The 19,522-nt window shown below is 41.3% G+C and overlaps 1 protein-coding gene across 4 annotated transcripts in view; it reads left to right on the top strand.

Annotated features, from left to right (window-relative positions):
- Positions 1-10,195: 10,195 nt before the first annotated feature.
- DYNC1I1 (dynein cytoplasmic 1 intermediate chain 1) overlaps positions 10,196-19,522 on the top strand; it is a 326,316-nt gene continuing 316,989 nt past the window's right edge. Inside the window, exon 1 of one of the 4 annotated variants that reach the window (XM_004045789.5) lies at positions 10,196-10,461. The gene's annotated coding sequence lies outside the window, so the exon portion shown is untranslated. The remainder of the gene's footprint in view (positions 10,462-19,522) is intronic. The other 3 variants (XM_004045788.5, XM_004045786.5, XM_004045785.5) reach the window with 3 other exon arrangements.

Raw genomic sequence — 19,522 nt, 5'->3', positions numbered from 1 at the left:
CTCAAAATAATAAAAGCCATATATAGCAAACCCAACATTATACTGAGTGGGGAAAAGTTGAAAGCATTCTCTTTAAAAACTGGAACAAGACCAAGATGCCCACCTTCATCACTTCTACTCAACAAAGTACTGGAAATCCTAGCCAGATCAATCAGGCAAGAGAAAGAAATAAAGCCCATCCAAATTGGAAAAGAGGAAGTCAAACTATCTGTTTGCCAACGATATGATCCTATACCTAGAAAATCCTAAACACTCCTCTAAAAGACTTCTAGATTTGATAAAAGAATTCAGTCAAGTTTCTGGTTACAAAATCAATATACACAAATAAGTAGCACTGCTATACACCACCACCAACCAAGCTGAGAATCAAATCAAGAACTCAATCCCTTTTATAATAGCTGCAAAAAAAAAAAAACCTCTAGGAATATTCTTAACCAAAGAAGTGAAAGCTCTCTATATGACTAACTATAAAACACTGCTGAAAGAGATCACAGGTGATACAAACAAATGTAAATACATCCCATGCTCATGGGTTGGAAGGATCATTATGTTGAAAATGACCATACTGCCCAAGGCAATCTACAGATTCAATTCAATTCCTATCAAAATACCAACATCATTTTTCACAGAACTAGAAAAAAAATTCTAAAATTCACATGTTGCCAAAAAAAGACCAAAATAGCCAAAGCAATCCTAAGAAAAAAGAACAAAGCTGGGGGCATCATATTACCTGACTTCAAATTATACTACAAGGCTATAGTAACCAAAACAGCATGGTACTGGTATAACAGTGATACACAGAACAATGGAACAGAAGAGAAAACCAGAAATAAAGCCAAATACAACCAACCGATCCTTGACAAAGCATACAGAAAAATAAATTGGTGAAAGGACACCTTACTCAATAAATGGTGCTGGGAAAGCTCGATAGCCACATGTAGAAAAATTAAACTGGATCCTTATTGCTCACCACATAAACAAATCAACTCGAGGTGGTTTAATCTTGACTTAAATCTAAGATCTGAAGCCATAAAAATTCTAGAAGAAAGCCAAGAAAAAACTCTTCTGGACATTGGCCTAGGGAAAGAATTTATGACCAAGACTCCAAAAGCAAATGCAACAAAATGAAAATAAATAAATGGGACCTAATTAAACTAAAAAGCTTCCACACAGAAAAAAAATTATCAGAGTAAACAGACAACCCACAGAATGAGAGAAAATATTTACAAACTATGCATCTGTCAAAGGACTAATATCTAGAATCAACAAGAAACTCAAATACATCAGCAAGAAAAAAGATGCCATCAAAAGGCAAATGACACAAATAGACAGTTCTCAAAAGAGGATATACAAGTGACCAACAAACACATGAAAAAATGCTCAACATCACTAATCATCAGGGAAATGCAAAGTAAAACCACAATGAGATACCATCTTACCCCAGTCAGACTGGCCATTACTAAAAAATCAAAAAAAGATAGATGTGGGCATAGATGTGGTGAAAAGAGAATGCTTATATACTGTTAGTGGGAATATAAATTAGTAAAACCTCTATGGAAAACAGTATGGAGATTTCTCAAAGAACTAAAAGTAGACCTACCATCTGACCTACCATTAAATCCAGCAATCCCACTACTGGGTATTTACCCAAAGTAAAAGAAGTCATTATATAAAGACACCTGCATGTAAATGTTTATTGCAGCATAATTCACAATTACAAAGATATGGAACCAACCTAAGTGCCCATCAACCAATGAGTGGGTAAAAAAAAATGGTATATATACAATATGGAACACTACTCAGCCATTAAAAGGAACAAGATAATGTCTTTTGCAGCAACTTGGATGGAGCTAGAGGCCATTGCTCTAAGTGTAGTGACTCAAGAATGGAAAATGAAATAACATATGTTCTCATTTATAAGTGGGAGCTAAACTATGGGTACTCAAAGGCATACAGAGTGGTATAATGGTCATTGAAGTCATTCAGAAGTGGAGATGGTGGGAAGGGAAGTGAGGGAAGAAAAACACAATATTGGGTACCACGTACACTACTCGGGTGACGGGTGCACTAAAATCTCAGACTTCACCACCATACATTTCATCCATGTAAACAAAAACCACCTGTACCCCAAAAGCTAGGTAGCTTCAGTGGCACACTCATAGCTCACTGTAACCTCCAACTCCTGGGCTCAAGTAATTCTCCTACCTCAGCCTCCTGAGTAGCTGGTACTATCATAGCACTCCACTCTGCCCAGCTAATTTTTAAATGTTTTTTGTAGAGATGAGGTCTCGCTATGTTGCCCAGGTTGATCTCAAACTCCTGGCCTCAAGCAATCCTCCTGCCTTGGCCTTTGAAAGCATTGGACATACAGATGTGAGCCACCACACCTGGCCTGCTTACAGGATCACAACCTAGGAGCAATAGGCTATACCATCTAATCTAGGTATGTAGTAGGTTATACTACCTAGGTTTGTGGAACTACACTCTGATATTCACATAGTGATAAAGTTGCCCAAAGATACACGTTTCAGGATGTATCCCTGTGATTACTATACTTAAAGTCATCTCTAGATTACTTACCTAATACATTGCAAATGCTGTGTAAATAGTTGTTATACTGTGGGGGGTTTTTTGCATTCTTTTTTAACTGTTATATTATTATTTTTTCCAAGTATTTTCTATAAGCAGTTGATTGAATCTGAGGATGCATAACCTGTGGATACACAGGACCAACTATACTGTATGCAATATGATTCCAACCATATAACATTCTGGAAAAGGCAAACCTCCAGAGGCAGTATAAAAATCAGTAGATTCCAGAGGTTCAGAAGGAGAAAGAGAGGGACGAATGGGTAGAGCACAGAGGATTTCTAGGGTAGTGAAACTGTTGTGTGTGTTATTGTAGTGATGGATACATGATATTATGTGTTTGTCAAAAACTCACATAACTGTACAACACAAACTGTGAACTGTAATGTAGACCATGGACCTTAGTTAATAATAATGTGTCAGTAATGGTGCATAAATTATAACAAATATACCACACTAATACAAGATGTTAATAATACTGGAAACTAAGAGGGAGGAGGGTTAGAGAGAGGGTAGTGTATGGGAACTCTCTGTACTTTCTGTTCAATTTTCTGTAAACCTAGAACTGCTCCAAAATATAAGGCCTATCAAAAAAGAGAGAGAGAAGTATATGCCTCTTTTTCTGCTTGATCTCTAACCCCATTCTCAAATACCATCATCATTTGTTGAAACATATCTAACTATACACACACCCTCGGAATCTCTTCAACAAGGCCTTCCATTCCAGACTGAAAACTGAAAGCCTTTTTTTTTTTTTTGAGATGGAGTCTCGCTCTGTTGCCCAGGCTGAAGTGCAGTGGTGCGATCTTGGCTCACTGCAACCTCTGCTTCCCAGGTTCAAGTGATTCTCCTGCCTCAGCCTCCTGAGTAGCTGGGATTACAGGTGCCCGCCACTATGTCTGGTTAATTTTTGTATTTTTAGTAAAGACGGGGTTTCACCATGTTGGTCAGGTTGGTCTCAAACTCCTGACCTCGTGATCTGCCCACCTTGGCCTCACAAAGTGTTGGGATTACAGGTATGAGCCACTGCGCCCGGCCTGAAAGCATTCTTAATTGGAATTTACTTTTCCTTTTTCAATCTTTCATGGCAAATGTCTGCCATTATTGTACCTTTGTTAGTCTGCTTGGTGTTAAAAGGCAATTGTATGTTTTCATTAGATTTTGAGCCTCTGGAAGATGGAGAACATCCATTTCTTATTCATTTCTAGGCCCGTAGTCAATATTTGTACCATGCCCGTGTACACAAAAATTGAAATAATTTAAAACTTATTTATTGTCATAAAAACATAACACTAAGTTTACCAACTTAATCATTTTAAAGTGTATGGCGCAGTAACTTTAAGTACATTCACATTGTTGTGCAACAAACCTCTAGAATTGTTCACCTTGCAAAACTGAAATTCTATACCCACTAATCACTAATTCCTCCATCCCTTTACCCCCAGTCCTTGGAAATTACCTTTATACAGGCATACTTCATTGTATTGTGCTTACCAGAGACTGGCTTTTTTCCCCTACAAATTGAAGGTTAGTGGCAACCCTGCATTGAGGGAGTCTATTGGTGCCATTTTTCTAAAAACATGTGCTTTCTTTGTGTCTCTGTGTCACATTTAGTAATTTAGTAATTTGAAAAATTTTCACAATTTTTCAAAATTTTTCACCATTATTTTATGTTATATTGATATATTATCAGTGATCTTTGCTGTTACAATTCTTTTGGGGTACCATGAACCATGCCCACAAAAGAGGGTGAACTTAATCGATAAATATTGTGTGCGTTCTGACTGTTCCACTGACCAGTCATTCTACTATGTTTTTCCCTCTCCTTGGGCCTTCCTATTTCCTGAGATACAACAATATTGAAATTAGGTGAACTAATAACCCTACAGTGGCCTCTAAGTGTTCAAGTGAAAGGAAGAGTCACATATCTCACTTTAAATCAAAAGCTAGAAATGATTAACCTTAGTGAGGAAGCCATGATGAAAGCTAAGACAGACTGAAAACTAGGCCTCTTTACACCAAATAGGCAAGTGTGAATGCAAAGGAAAAGTTCTTAAAGGAAATTAATAGTGCTACGCCAATAAATACAAGAATGACAAGGAAGTGAAATAGCCTTATTGCTGATATGGAGGAAGTTTTAGTGGTCTGGATAGAAAATCAGACCAGCCACAACATTCCCTTTATCCCAATCCAGATCAAGGCCCTACGAAGGCTGAGAGAGGTGAGGAAGCTGCAGAAGAAAAGTTGGAAATTAGCAGAGGTTGGTTCAGGAGGTTTAAGGAAAGAAGCTGTCTCCATCACATGAAAGTGCAAGGTGAAGCAGCAAGTGCTAAAGTAGAAGTTGCAGCAAGTTATTCAGAAGTTATAAAGATAAATGATAAGGTGGCTATACTAAACAACAGATTTTTAATGTAGACAAACAGCACTGTATTGGAAGAAGATGCCATCTAGAACTTTTACAGCTAGAGAGAAGTCAATGCCTGTCTTCAAAGCTTCGAAGGACAGGGTGATTCTCTTGTTAGGGGTTAATGCAGCTGGTGACTTTAAATTGAAGCCAGTGCTCATTTACTATTTGAAAATACTAAGGTCCCTAGAGTTATGCTAAATTTACTCTGCCTATGCTGCATAAATGGAATAACTAAGCCTAGATGACAGTACATGGTCAATGGTTCACTGCATATTTTGATCCCACTATTGAGACCTACTGCTCAGAAAAAAAGGATTCTTTTCAAAATATACTGCTTATTGACAATGTACCTAGTCACCCAAGAGCTCCAATGAGATGTACGAGGAGATTAATATTGTTTTTATGCCTGTTAACACTACATTCATTCTGCAGCCCATGGATCAAGGAGTCATTTTGACTTTCAAGTTATATTACTTAAGAAATATATTTTGTAAGGCTACAGCTGCCATAGATAGGAATTCTTCTGATGTATCTGGGCAAAGTAAGATGAAAACTTTCTGGAAAGAGTTCACCATTCTAGATGCCATTAAGAACATTCACGACTCATGGGAGGATGTCAAAATAACAACATTAACAGGAGTTTGGAAGAAGTTAATTCCAACCCCGTTATGGTTTGTTTATTTGTCCCCTCTAAATCTCATGTTAAATTGTAATCTCCAATGTTGGAGGTAGGGCCGGGTGGGAGGTGTTTGGATCATGAGGGCAGATCTTTTATGAATGGCTTGGTGCCCTCCTCATGGTAATGAGTGAGTTCTCACTCTGAATTCACAGGAGATCTGGTTGTTTAAAAGAGTGTGGCACTTTCCTTCTCTCTCTTGCTCCCACTCTATTCATGTGATGCATCAGCTCCCTCTTTGCTTTCTGCCATAATTGTAAGGTTGCTGAGGCCCTCACCAGAAGCAGATGCCAGTACCATGCTTCTTGTACAGCCTGCAGAACCATGAGCCACAGTAAACTTTTCTTTATAAATTACCCAGCCTCTGGGGTTCCTTTATATCAATGCAAATGGACTAATACAAACCCTCATGGATGACTTTGAGGGGCTCAAAACTTAAGTGAAGGAAATCACTGAAGATGTAATAAAAATAGCAGGAGAACTAGAATTAGAAGTAGAGTCTGAAGATGTGACTGAATTGCTGCAATCTCGTAATAAAACTTCAATGAATGAGAAGTTGCTTCTTATGGAAGAGCAAAGAAAGTGATATACTGAGATGGGAACTACTGCTGGTGAAAATGCTATGAACATTGTTGAAATGATGACAAAGGATTTGGAATATTACATAAACGTATTTGATAAAGCAGTGGCAGGGTTTGACATAGTTCACTTTAGTTTTGAAGGTTCTGTGGATAAAGGGCTACCAAACACACACTGCACGCCTGTATCAAAATGTCTCCTGTACCTCATAAATACAAAATACCTTCTATGTGCCCATAAATTTGTTTAAATGCTATCAAAGAGCATGACATGCTACAGAGAAATCTTTCGTGAAAAGAAGAGTCAATGGATGAGGCAAACATCATTGTTATCTTATTTTAAGACATTACCACAGCTACCCCACCTTCAGCAACAACCACCCTGATCAGTCAACAGCCATCAACATTGAGGCAAGACCCTCCACCAGCAAAAAGATTACAACTCACTGATGGCTCAAATTATTATTAGCATTTGTTAGCAATAAAGTATTTTAAAATTAAGACATGTATATGTTTTAGACATAATGCTATTGCACACTTAATAGGCCACAGTATAGTGTAAACATAACTATTATATACACTAGGAAACAAAAAAATGTGTATGACTCACTTTTATTGTGATATTTGGTGGTGTGAAACTGAGCTCACAATATCTCCGTAGTATGCCTGCATTTTCTTTTTCTACAATTTTGACTACTTTAGATACCTCATATGAGTGGAATCATACACTATTTTACTTTTTGTAACTGACTTATTTCACTTACCATAGTATCCTTCAAGTTCATCCACACTGTAGCATGTGACAGGATTTTCTTCCTTTTTAAATATAAAATTTTACTGTATGCATATATATTCCAAATTTTCTTTACTTATTCATCTATTCATGAACATTTGGGCTGCTTCCACCTCCTGGCTATTGTGAATAATGTTGCATTGAACATGAATGTGCAAATGTCTCTTTGAAATCCTACTTTGAATTATTTTGGTTAAATGCTGAGAAGTGATAATATTATAACTAACTTTGAAATTGAGGGCTTAATTTGCTGTGGGCATACATTACAGGCTATTTTTCATGAATACAACTTGGCAAACTCAGGCCTTTTAAATCCTGACCTGGATTCTTTGAATGAACTTTAAACTTGTCTCTTAAGCTTTTGCTTGTTCAATCCTCTACCCAAAGATAGCCCCAGATGACTCTTCCCAAGTGTCATTCTCTACTCAAAGGCCTTTAATGATTCTCCATTATCTGCTCTACAGCCCTTCTCAAGGCCCCAGTTGGCTCTCCCATGAGTCTGTCATGATCCAAAAAGCTGGCCCACTCACTATTTGCTGAGTACACTTTGTTCTTTCTCTTCTTTGGAGCTTTGTTTATGCCTGAAAATATTCTCTGCTCTTCATTTCTACTCTAAAACCCTACCTATTTCAATATTATCTATTGTCATAATTCTAATTTCCTCCTTCCATCTCATCCACCCAAACCATTGTACTGCTTTGGGTATTTCCTTATTGTTTGTCTTTAATTATGTTGCCTTTACCTATCCTTGCACCTCCAGCTGGATTTTAACCCCTTCAAGAAGAGGGATTATATTCTCTTTTTTAAATCATGTGAAGCTCCAAGCACAATGCTTTGCAGGTTGTGTGCGATGCAGTACAGGCGAGCCCCCAAATTAATTGGAGCTTAGCTCGCAAAGGTTCTTGGCTTTTCCCAGGAAAGAATTCAAGGGTGAGCCAGTGGTAGGGTTGAAAAGTACAGCTTTATTGAACTGGCAGTGTTACAGCTCTGACAGTGTTACAGCTCTGTGACTGTTCCTGCAGAGCAAGGCTACCTCACAGGCAGAAAGTAACAGCTCAGGGTAGTTTTGCAGTCGTATTTGTACCTACTTTAATTACTTGTAGATCAAGGGGTAGTTTCTGCAGAATTTTTAGGGAAAGGGTAGTAACTTCTGGGTCATGGGGTCATTGCCATGGAAGGGAGTGGTAACTCCTGGGTTTTGCCACGGCAGTGGTAAATTGACATGGCACACTGGTGAGCATCTCTTGTGGAAAGCTGCCTCCGCCCCATCCCTGTTTTAGCTAGTCTTCAATTTGGTCCAGTGTCTAAGTCCCAGCTCCTACTTCATGGGCACTCAACAATGCCATGTTGAGGCCAGGCATGGTGGCTCACACCTGTAATCCCAGCACTTTGGGAGGCTGAGGCAGGCAGATCACTTGAGGTCAGGAGTTCGAGACCAGCCTGGCCAACATGGAGAAATGCCATCTCTACTAAAAATACAAAAATTAGCCGGGCTAGGTGGTGCGCACCTGTAATCTTAGCTACTCAGGAAGCTGAGGAAGGAGAATCGCTTGAACCCAGGAGATGGAGGTTTCAGTGAGCCGAGATTGTGCCACTGCATTCCAGCCTGGGCAACAGAGGGAGACTCGTCTCAAAAAACAAACAAACAAACAAACAAAACAACAACAACAACAAAAGCAATGCCATGTTGGAAAGACCAAAATACAAAGTAGTTAAAGTACAAGCTGCAGATGAATGGGAATTCAAATCTCAGCTAGATCACTCAGTGGTTGTGGAACTTGGGCAAGGGAGTTAACTTCTTTGACTCAAGTTCCTTTTCTGGAGGCATGGCATTCGTTATATGTACTACATAATGTTATAGAAAAGTTAAAGAAAAGTGTATGTAGAATTGACATGTATTAAATATTCAGTCACGGTAGTGGCAAATATTTATTTCCTAGATTTTTCCTTCTGGAATACCTTGAATACCTTCTACCTAGACATTTCACCTCTTCATTTCTAGCCATAGTTATGATCGCAGTAGATTAGCCAGGGAGGCCAAATTAGAATAAGGATGGCCATTTACAGATGAGTATGTATTCATACTGTATTCATACTAGAATCTGTATTTATTTTGAAATTACTGTAATACTTGTGAATTAATAAGTTCATAAATATTTACTGAGTACCCATTATATATCAGAATGCTGTTCTAGATACTAAGAATACAGCAGCGAACAAGACAGAGTCCCTGCCCTCCACTAATTTACATTCTAATGTGTAAAAATACCCCACAGATGTGCAAGAAATATGATGAAAAGCTTATCTATAAAATGATACCAAACCCCCTAACATCCCAAACTCAATTTTTTGGCCTTATAACTTAGCTGTTGTGGCAAGCTTGTTTTTTGCTGAGTCCAATAATAGTTACCCAGAATTTTTTTTTTCCCCCAAGACGTGGTTTCGCTCTTGTTGCCCAGGCTTTGAGTGCAGTGGCGGGATCTCGGTTCACCACAACCTCCGCCTCCCGGGTTCAACCATTCTCCTGCCTCAGCCTCCCGAGTAGCTGGGATTACTGGCATGCACCACCACGCCCGGTTAATTTTGTACTTTTAGTAGAGACGGGGTTTTTTCATGTTGGTCAGGCTGGTCTCCCAACTCTCGACCTCAGGTGATCCGCCCTCCTTGGCCTCCCAAAGTGCTTGGATTACAGGCGTGAGCCACCGCGTCTGGCCAGTTACCCAGATTTTTGAAAGCTGGGACTTTAAGAAGCAATGTGAAGGCAAGCTACACGCACACCACACACACACACAACACACACAGACACACACACTTAATTCTTTTTTCTTCTAGGAAAATTGGGATCAATCAGACCTATAAGTCATTGTGTACAACAGGTAGATCTGAGCTTTCTTTATTTCTATTTAAATGACCTTAAGAAGTGTAGTTGCCTGGGAGTGAAAGTTGTTCAATGGTGGCATTTCAGCAGGAGCTCCCAGAATATTAAAGCTCTTCTCTTTGCAGCAACTGAGGTCTAAGTCCTACCGACGGCAGAGGGATAGACTAATTGACCTTTCCAGGTCCGCTGCTCGCCACCAGCCTCCGGAGCGGCGCCACCCCCTCCTGGCGAGACCGGGCGCGGTAGACGAGGAGCGGTGGCCCTCCCGCAGGAGGGGCGCGGGCGTGGAGGGCGTGGGCAGGGGGCGGGGCGAGCCCCGCAGACTGAGTGCTCCGGGGAGCTGTCAGTGTCAGGCTCTGGGAGAGAGGAAGTGATCGCTCCCGGAGGAGCGCGAGCCGAGCGGCCGGCGCAGCGTGAGACAGCACATCCTGCCCGCGCCGGCCCCGCCACCTTCGGGAGCCGCCTGCACCAACGCTGCCGCCGCCCAGGAGCCGCCGCCGGCTCGGGGAGCCCAGTTCCGCCGCTGCCGAGCGCGTCCAGGTAAACTGGAGCGGGATGTCGCCGCTCCCCGGACGGCCGCCTCCGCACCTCTCCCCAACCCTCCCCACCCCGGTACCCCGGTGTCGTCTGCGCTGGGAACCAGGCTGGAGCCGAGGCCCCTGCAGCCGCAGCCGGACCCTTGTCCTGGCCCCCTGCCCAGGCTCCTGCGTGCTCCGCTGAGCCCGAAGGCGGCCAAAGCCCCCCAGTGACACCCCCCTCTCGGCAGAGCCGAGAGACTAGGGCAGAGAAGGAAGGGTCGTGGTGTCACCACCTGGTCGCCCACCTTGTGGGCTGGGAAGGGCGTCCCAGTGCGCCCCGCCTCGGTCTTCCCCGGGGGAGCAGTGGGCGAGCGGCGTTGAAATCTGCACCCCTCTGGGCCACCGGCTGACTGCCCCTGGAGGAGGGGGAAAGCTGCAGAGGGAGGGGAAAGGATGCTGTTTGATTACATTTCGAGCTGTCTGCAAAGCTCTTAGATGCTGTCACTACCCTGCAAGTCGGAGGGAGCGAATTCACTTCCAGCAGGGCATTAATTAAACACTTCAAAGCGAGAAGATGCCAGTTTCTCTCTGCTGCGAAAAAGTGTGGCTGGGGGATGTTGTTTTGGTAAACACCTTCACGGCCGCCTGGCTCTCCTTCCCCCGCTCCCATTCGGAATCGCTCTGGCCTTATAAATCCGTGCGTCGTCATCATAAGGGCAGTGATCCTGGCAGCGCTGATGGGAACTGAGTGTGCGGGAGTCTCATGACTTGTACCTTGGCTAATAAGATTAAACAGAAGCCCAGGATCAGGACAGGAAATTACATAGGAGATCAGAGACTCAACAACATGCAGAAGATGGAATATATTCTCTATTCCGGCCTCTACTAATCCTAGGTAAGGGGCAGGAACAAGTAGCCAGCCATTTTCTTGCTTGGAATGCCTTTCAAGTGGGCATTGTAGACTTATTGTAGTTCAGAGTTGTGAAGAATTGCTTCCAAATATTCCAGATTAGCAAAAAGTATAGCTAACAGTAAGGCATAGGCAACTGCAGGTGACAACCCAATGCCTGATGTTAACACAGACATGGGTAACCAGTCTGTGTACATACTTTAATTGTGGAAATTATAGAGATATACATTGATCAGTGTTAGTAAATTTGAAAAGGGAATATTCAGTGCAATTTGCAAGCTGAGGGTACTGGTGAGAATGTAATACTACCTCTAATTATTTAAAATGCCAAGTTTGTTCAAAAAGGTTTGGTGTGGAAAAAGGGGTCCTAACTCAGCTCTTTTGATCATATTTCTCAATAAAATAAAATCTGAAACACCTGCCACTGAGTTACCAGATGTTCTCTTCATAAGAACTAACTGTCGAATATTTGTTTAGGTCTGAGGATCCAGTGCTCCAAGACCCATTCCTCTTAAAACCTCTAGCACCATCCTTGGGAAGTTTTTAGAATACAGTTGGGGGTCGAATGCAGGCTTTTCCAGCCTGTCAAGCTCTTAGCCTTGTTTCTGGCCCACAGCATCTCAGCATTTTACTTTTTCTTCCTTGTCTCAGGCCTCAGATACAAATGCACTTGCTTCCTCCCTCTTTGGACCTCTGAGATGCTGCAGCCGCTGGTGCACAGTCCCCTGGAGGAGGAGGGGCTGGCTTGCAGTCCTTCCCCACCCCCAGCCTTTCCTCCCTCTTTGCTATTGAAAACATGCATGATTGTTTTACTGTTAAAGCTTTAGGTAAATCACCAGTAGGGATATGAGCAGAGAAAATAAACTCGACCCACAGGAAAAGGGGCAGAGTTCTTAAAGTAGTTGTCCGTGGTCTTCAGTTTCTGACTAACTTCGAAGAGAGTAAGAAGAAGTCACTTGGCATTTCAGTCACCATGTTTTATATCTCAGAGAAGACTCTAGGGTCTTTCTTCCCAATCCCTCTGCTTCCAAAAATACTCCTTCCCGAGTCTACATTTAATAAATGAGCCTTGCCTTTGATGACAGTGCTGAGTCAAGGATCCAGCCTGGGTGCTGCTCTGTCCATAAAAACAGCGATGTAGACCAGTCTTGTAAAATGCATGCCAAATCTGAAATCTAGGTACCTCTCTTAGTACAGACAGTGTGCACCGGCTTCATCCTGTTACCGTTTTCTCCAGTTTCTTTGTTGTTTAACGTAGCATCAAATGAAAAGGTCACATGCATCTGTTTCAAAATCTGTTTCAAACAAATATATTCCTTCATTACTTTATTCTCCCTACACTTGAAACAAAGATTGATAACAATAGCTAAAATATATTGAGCACTTTACCAGGCATTGCATTTTAAAATACTTTCACAGGTGTTAACTTATTTAAACATCACAAAAATCTCATGAGGCAGATATTGTTTGTAATCCTGTTTTACAGATGAGGAAACTAAGACACAAAGGTGTCAAGTAACTTTTGCTCAGCTATTAAGTTGAGCAAGGCAGCATTTGAATCAAGGCCTGACTCCAGGCCAGGAGTTTTAACCTCTCTCTTCCGTACTATAAAACAATTACACTGGTTAATTTTCATATATTGAATACCAAGCTCTTCTCTTATCTCATTTTAATTCTTATATTAATCCTATGAAGTAGACATTATTATCCATATTTTCCAAATAATTAAATGAGTTAAATGACATACTCAACATCATTTAATAAATGGCAGAGGTAGGATTCAAATGAGATCTCTCCAAAGACTCTAAAACTAGGACTCATCCATTTTGGCTATTGTGCTGTGTGAGAGACAAAAAAGCGAGTGTATGTCTGTATCTTTCAGGTTTGCTCTCCAATTTCAGTGTGATCCATTGTTATTTTCTTAAAGCCACAAGTATAGCCGCACTTTTTGCCAGTTGATTGGTAACTGTGAATAATATATGCACACTCAAAGTAGACCCATGGCCCCTTAAAATAAATTATGGCATTGTTTTTGTCTCCTTAATGAAAGTAGCTATTATACTTTGTGGATCTCAAATGCTGTGTAAATAGTTGCTACCTTAATCAGGGATCTCTTTTACTAGAAATCTTTGTGGCTTCTGCATCCCCTAGAGCAAGTGAGAACATATATTCTCCTGGGAACTGTGCTGGAACTAGGAACTTCTAGAGTTGACTTTTTTGTTTTGAGAGTTAACTCAAATTAATTCAACTCTCATTTTTTCTTCTTTGCAATGTATAAACCCTTGACGAGGTCCATGTGAAAGTTATTCCTCTTGACTGGGCACAGAGCTTACACCTGTAATCTCAGCACTTCGGGAAGCCAAGGCAGACCAATCACTTGAGGCCAGGAGTTAGAGACCAGGCTGGAGGCTCGTGCTTGTAATCCCAGGCTACTCGGGAGGCTGAGACAGGACAATCACTTGAGCCCAGGAGGCAGAGGTTGCAGTGAGACAAGATTGCACCACTGCAGTCCAGCCTGGGCGACAGAGCAAGGCCCTGTCTTAAAAAAAAAAAAAAATTATTCCTCTTGACAGAGACTTTTCATCAATATCCTGGACTTGTGTTCCTTGATTCCTCTCTGAGTGAGGCCTGGCCCCAGAATCTCAGAGTGAAGTTTCCATCGTAACATAGATACCTCTGCCTAGGTGCTAATCCTCATGAGCTCACATATTCATAAAACATCCTTGATTCTTTGTTGGAGTAACCTTCTTAAACAAAAACCCATAGATACTGTAAAAGGGAGGCATACGAATGGTTTTCAGATGGTCATTGAACCCACTAAAATTGATGCAAATTTTCATGCATTTGTGCATAAATGTAGTTTTCCAGGGAAAAAATGGGGATATTGCTAACTAAAAATACAGGAAGAATCACTGGTTTACACATGCTGTTTAAAAAAGGGGAGAGGAGCAGAGGTCACTCTGCTGAAATGTATCGAAGACAAAGCCAAGCTATCCTACCAGTGGCAGCCAAAAATAAAATGTTCTTGGCTATCAGGACATTTTTGTGGCATTTCACCAGGAGTCCAGGTGGCAGGTATAGCAAACATCAGCTGACACTGAGTCAGGCCTGCAACTGAGTCAGGTCTCCAGGCGTGGCAGGCAGTCCTAGCTTGGCTTGTCATTCATTGAGAATCTCCCTTGTGCATAATCAGTGCTTTATAGATGTGTTAGTTCATTGAATCATCCCAACATCCCTGTAAGGTGGACATTTTTCTCTTTCTTTGACAAACAAGGAGATGCTTGGAGGGATTAAGTCACTTGGTCAAGGCCATATGGAGCCAGATAGTGGAAGGGCTGGATTTGAAATGCAGGCGGGCCTGATTCCAAAGTCTGTTTCTTCTCTTCCTACCTAGCTCATTGTTTCTCTGCCTGTGTGGGACACCAAAAAAAGTATTGTTTAGTGTAGCTTTTTATTGTGGCAGGACTAAGAGTCCCTCAAGAAATATGTTCACACACTGATAGGAAAAGCCTAAAATATTATCAAAGGAACAACAACAAGTTGTATGTCTCCCAGAGTGGCAGAAGAAAAGCAAGCCCTGCTTTAACTTAAGGTGAGTTGAAACTCCACACTTTTGCTTCCCCCATTGCCAGGTGTCTTGCCGAGTACCAAATGCACAGCAGCCCCCACCTAACACAGCCTGAAAACTATCTTGCAGGGGTAACTGTAAATCAAAACTTTATTCATTGCAAAGATGAATTTACTTTAAGGCTGTTGTGTCCTCTGAGGCTTCCCTGATACAGCAGCTGTGTCATGATCTGGAACACTGACTTGCTTCTAAATCCTGGGAGGGGCACTACTTACCAGATGACTTACGTGCTCTTTAGTTTTCAGTTCATACCGGTCTTGACATCCTCTTTAGCAGCTGTTCTTGCTTCCAAATTATTATTTAAGCGCTAACAGTTTTCCGCTTACCTATATTCTTGCTATGATCGCATAGAACAACCCACTGTTTCATTTTGGGGGTTCAGAACAGCTAATGCCATCACTGTGGCAAACACACAAAGCAGAAATTTCGGTCAGAGTTGAGGGTATTCAAAATAAAAATAATGAATCTCAAGCACTATAGAGGACGATTGTACTTGATCAACAGACCTGCCTGGTAACCGTTCCAGTGTGCTTCATTATGCTTTAACTCAGTGCTCTTCCAACATTTTTTTTTCTCTTTTCTAATCCCTCAAGAATTTTTTTAAAATTCTGCAGCTCCATCACCTCCACACATTTAAGGTTACATGTAATGCTTTTCATCATAAATTTATAGAATCACAATCAATGTGATTTTCAGAATGTTGTAAACTTTGACAGTTAAAAATAAAACCGTGACATCATTCTTTGAATCCAATTAAAATCTAAATACCAACTTCAATTTAAAATGTATGTGAAGAAGCTCTTTTCACAAAGGGATGTTTTTATATCTTGCAGTTAAGCACCACAGTAAGATTTGGGATTTCTTGGGGTTTTGTTTGTTTGTTTAGTTTATATTTGTCTTTAACCTTATATGGCAGAAGGCATTTTGTGAAAATGGAGATGGAAAAAGGAGCCCCGAATAATTCTACAACCACAGGCACATTCTCCGGTAGACAGCTTTAGGAAAACATACAGGCAAAAGCTGCGGATCTGGAAATTAATGCCATTAACTTTTCCCTTGCATGCAGGCTCTTTAGAAAGCCACTGTGGAGGCCAGGGGTATGCAGATGCCAGTTTGAAGATTGCACATTTATCTAGCACAGGTGCTGTGTGTTATGGGTCAGTGTGGCACAGCTACTGGCAGTCAGGCCCATTGCCTTTTGTGTATGGGACTCAAATTAGAGGTGAGTAGGGCCAGAAGGAGCTGCACAGAGGCTGGTCCCATTTTCTGCTCTCAAGTAGTGGTGACTGGGAATAGCTGTCTTTTATCTTTCTTCTATTTAATGATTTTCAGTACAAGATGGGCTCATTCCAGTGCTTTCTTTTCTCTTTAGTTTTATTTATTTGTTTATTTATTTATTTACAAACAGGGTCTTACTCTGTTGCTTAGGCTGGAGTAGAGTGGCATGATCATAACTCACTGCAACTCCACCTCCTGGGCTCAAGCAGTTCTCCCAACTCATCCTTCCAAGTAACCTGGACTACAGGCATGTCCCACCACACCAGCTAGTTAAAAAAAAATTTTTTTTTCATAGGGATGGAGTCTTGCTGTGTTGCCCAGGCTGGTCTTGAACTTGTGGCTTCCAGCAGTCCTTCTGCCTCAGCCTCCTAAGTGTTGGGATTACAGGCGTGAGCCATTGCACCTGACCCCAGCAAGTTTTTAGATCAGTTGTTCTTAGCCAGGAGCTATTGTCTTCTCCAGGGGACATTTGACAATGTCTGGAGACATTTTTTATTATCTCAATTGGGGAAAAGGGCTGGCATCTAGTGGGTAGAGGTTGGGACTGCTGCTGAACATTCCACAAAGCACAAGACAGCTTCCACAACAAAGAATTATCTGACCCAAAATGTCAATGATTCCGAAATTATGAAACTCTGCTTTAGAAGTTCTAGTTTTCTCATTGAAATCTTCCCTGTTTAAATAATTTAAGTCATTTTTTTTGTCTTTACAAGGTAGTAAAAGCACAACATCTAAGAGCATCTAGGAGGCATGATAAAGTAATGAGAAGAAGAGATCAGATATCCCACTTACTGACTGTGTGAGCCTCAGTTTCTTCGTCTGTAAAATGGGGAAAATGATGCCTGGCTTGCAAAGTTATTGTGAGGATTGCAGACAATCAGTGTACAGGCCCCAGTCATGGTACATGCTAAATACCATAATTCTTTTTATGATCAAACAGCAATTATGTCGTCACTCTCTAGTTTATCTGGGATGTGTGTGATCTTGCCTTCCTTTGAACCAAAGGTATGCTTTGTTTTTTTATAACAAAAAATTGTCTTGATTTAAATTTACTCATTGACGTTCATCTTTCTCCTAGACTTTAGGCTCCTTCAGACATCATTGTGTCTTCCAGCAGAGAACCTTACACATGGTGAATACTCAACAAGCTTTTGTTGACCTGAAATATTAGCCAGAATAAATCCTACTTAATTTTCCTTTTCTTATAAGACTGAGTTCTTTTTCCCCTTGGAGCATTTTAATGTGTTTAGTAAAAACATTCACTTCCTGAAATGTAGCGCCCATTTTGTGTCTGTGCCCAAGATGAATGTGTGCTTGGTAATGCCTAGAATCCTGGAAGTCTTGCTTTCCTGAATCAGGATCATGCAGAGCATTTCTGCTGGGGGAAGGGGAGTCTTGAGGAGGACAATATTTCATTGAAGAAATGACGGGCAGCATGGTTTGAATCTGGTGTTTTCCTTTTTGAACCCCTTAGGCTAATCCTTTTCGTCTGGCTTTGGTCTGACACTGTCCGATGAGCAGTCCAGTACATTGGCTTCTTTCTGGTAGAAGGGACATTGTGACTCCTTACCAGGTTTATATTTTATTCTAATGTCCAAAGTGAAGAGAAGTAATGAGTATATTTTCATTGAATAAATGAAATATTCATTCATTCTAATGAATAAATGATGACACAACATTATACATCCTTTGCCTACAATCACTTAATCACGTCCCCCACTTTTTTTTTTTTCCTTTTGAGACGGAGTCTCGCTCTGTCGCCCAGGCTGGAGTGCAGTGGCATGATCTTGGCTCACTGCAAGCTCTGCCTCCAGGGTTCATGCTATTCTCCTGCCTCAGCCTCCCGAGTAGCTGGGACTACAGGCGCCCACCACCCCACCCCGGGTAATTTTTTTTTTTTTTTTTTTTTGTATTTTTAGTAGAGACAGGGTTTCACCATGTTAGCCAGGATGGTCTCGATCTCCTGACCTCGTGATCCGCCTGCCTCAGCCTCCCAAAGTGCTGGGATTACAGGTGTGAGCCACCACGCCCGGCCTCACTTTCCCTTTTAGAATACATGCTAGATTGTTTACTCTGACCTGAAATAGTACCCATTTCTTTGTCAAGATGAAGACTTCACTAATTGTAATGGAAAGAAGTCCTCTCTTTCTGAATGCAGTTTTAGATCCTACAGCACACCATGTGGAAGCCTTTAAATGTTTATCAAGTTGTTGAATGTTAAAATGAGCCTGAGTGCAGGGGATGACCCTGAGACTCTGTCTCAGAACCAACTTGTGGAATGTCAGTTGGTGGGTTTGGATGACTGAAAGGGAAGCAGGCCCTGTGGGGAATGTGTGTTTTGACACAATGTTCCCTTTTAAAATGATGGTGAGTCTACTGTTTCACCATCTGCCCGTTAGTATCAATATAGCAAGAGGTTGTGGGAATTGGTGTGTATTTTGTGGAAGAAAGAATAACAAAAAAAAAAAAAAACCAAAACCTTCTCTGCCTGCTTCCTTGAAAAGTGTGACTTTGTTCACTTTCAGAAGGTATAGGTTACAGCTGATTTGGAAAGAGGATCCTCCCTCTTTGAATGCCTTCAGGCTCAGAGGAAAATGAGAATCTATTTGGGTAAGTTAAAAATGCCAAACTAAATCTCCCAATGCAAATATGGACCACCCAGGGACATTGTAAAAGGCCAGATTTGGGGTTTTGAATATTTACACATTTTCTTGCCTCCTATTTTAAGCTTTTAATATTTGTCAAATGCTGCTGAAAAGTAATTGGCATATCAAGCAAGGGTGAAATCCCATATCTTATGCCAGAGAATTTAAAGCCGGGGGAACTGTGCTCATTTTCCTTGAGTATCCCTTGTTTTTAAAAATGAAGAAATGTGAGTTCAAAAAATTCTAAGACAATAAATTAGAGACCTTAAAGTAGATAGAAAAGTTGGTTACAAAACTATTGTCGAGGAGGAGGAAGATATACTATCTTTGAGTGCTCCCTTTCCCTGGTATAGTCTGCCCTGACTGAGCCATTTTTCTCAGTAAATTGGGCAAAAGTTCATTTTTGACGAGGGGTCAGGGTACTGGAAACATCACCCTATAACATTGTCAACACCACCGCTACCTTCCCAAATGCTGGAAAGGCAGATCTGGGCAGCACATGGAAAAAGTGTTTTCTAAACTTCCTGGAGGAAAATACAGAAAGTTGCTTTAACCAGGGCACATGCTCTGGAGACTGTGTGGTTAATAATGACATTTAGTACTTTCTTATTCTTTACACCCT

This window comes from Gorilla gorilla, chromosome 6 (assembly GCF_029281585.2).
Source record: "Gorilla gorilla gorilla isolate KB3781 chromosome 6, NHGRI_mGorGor1-v2.1_pri, whole genome shotgun sequence".
NCBI lineage: Eukaryota > Metazoa > Chordata > Mammalia > Primates > Hominidae > Gorilla > Gorilla gorilla.
The sequence above is the reverse complement of the archived record's forward strand: the minus strand, read 5'-3'. Positions and strand labels throughout refer to the sequence as shown.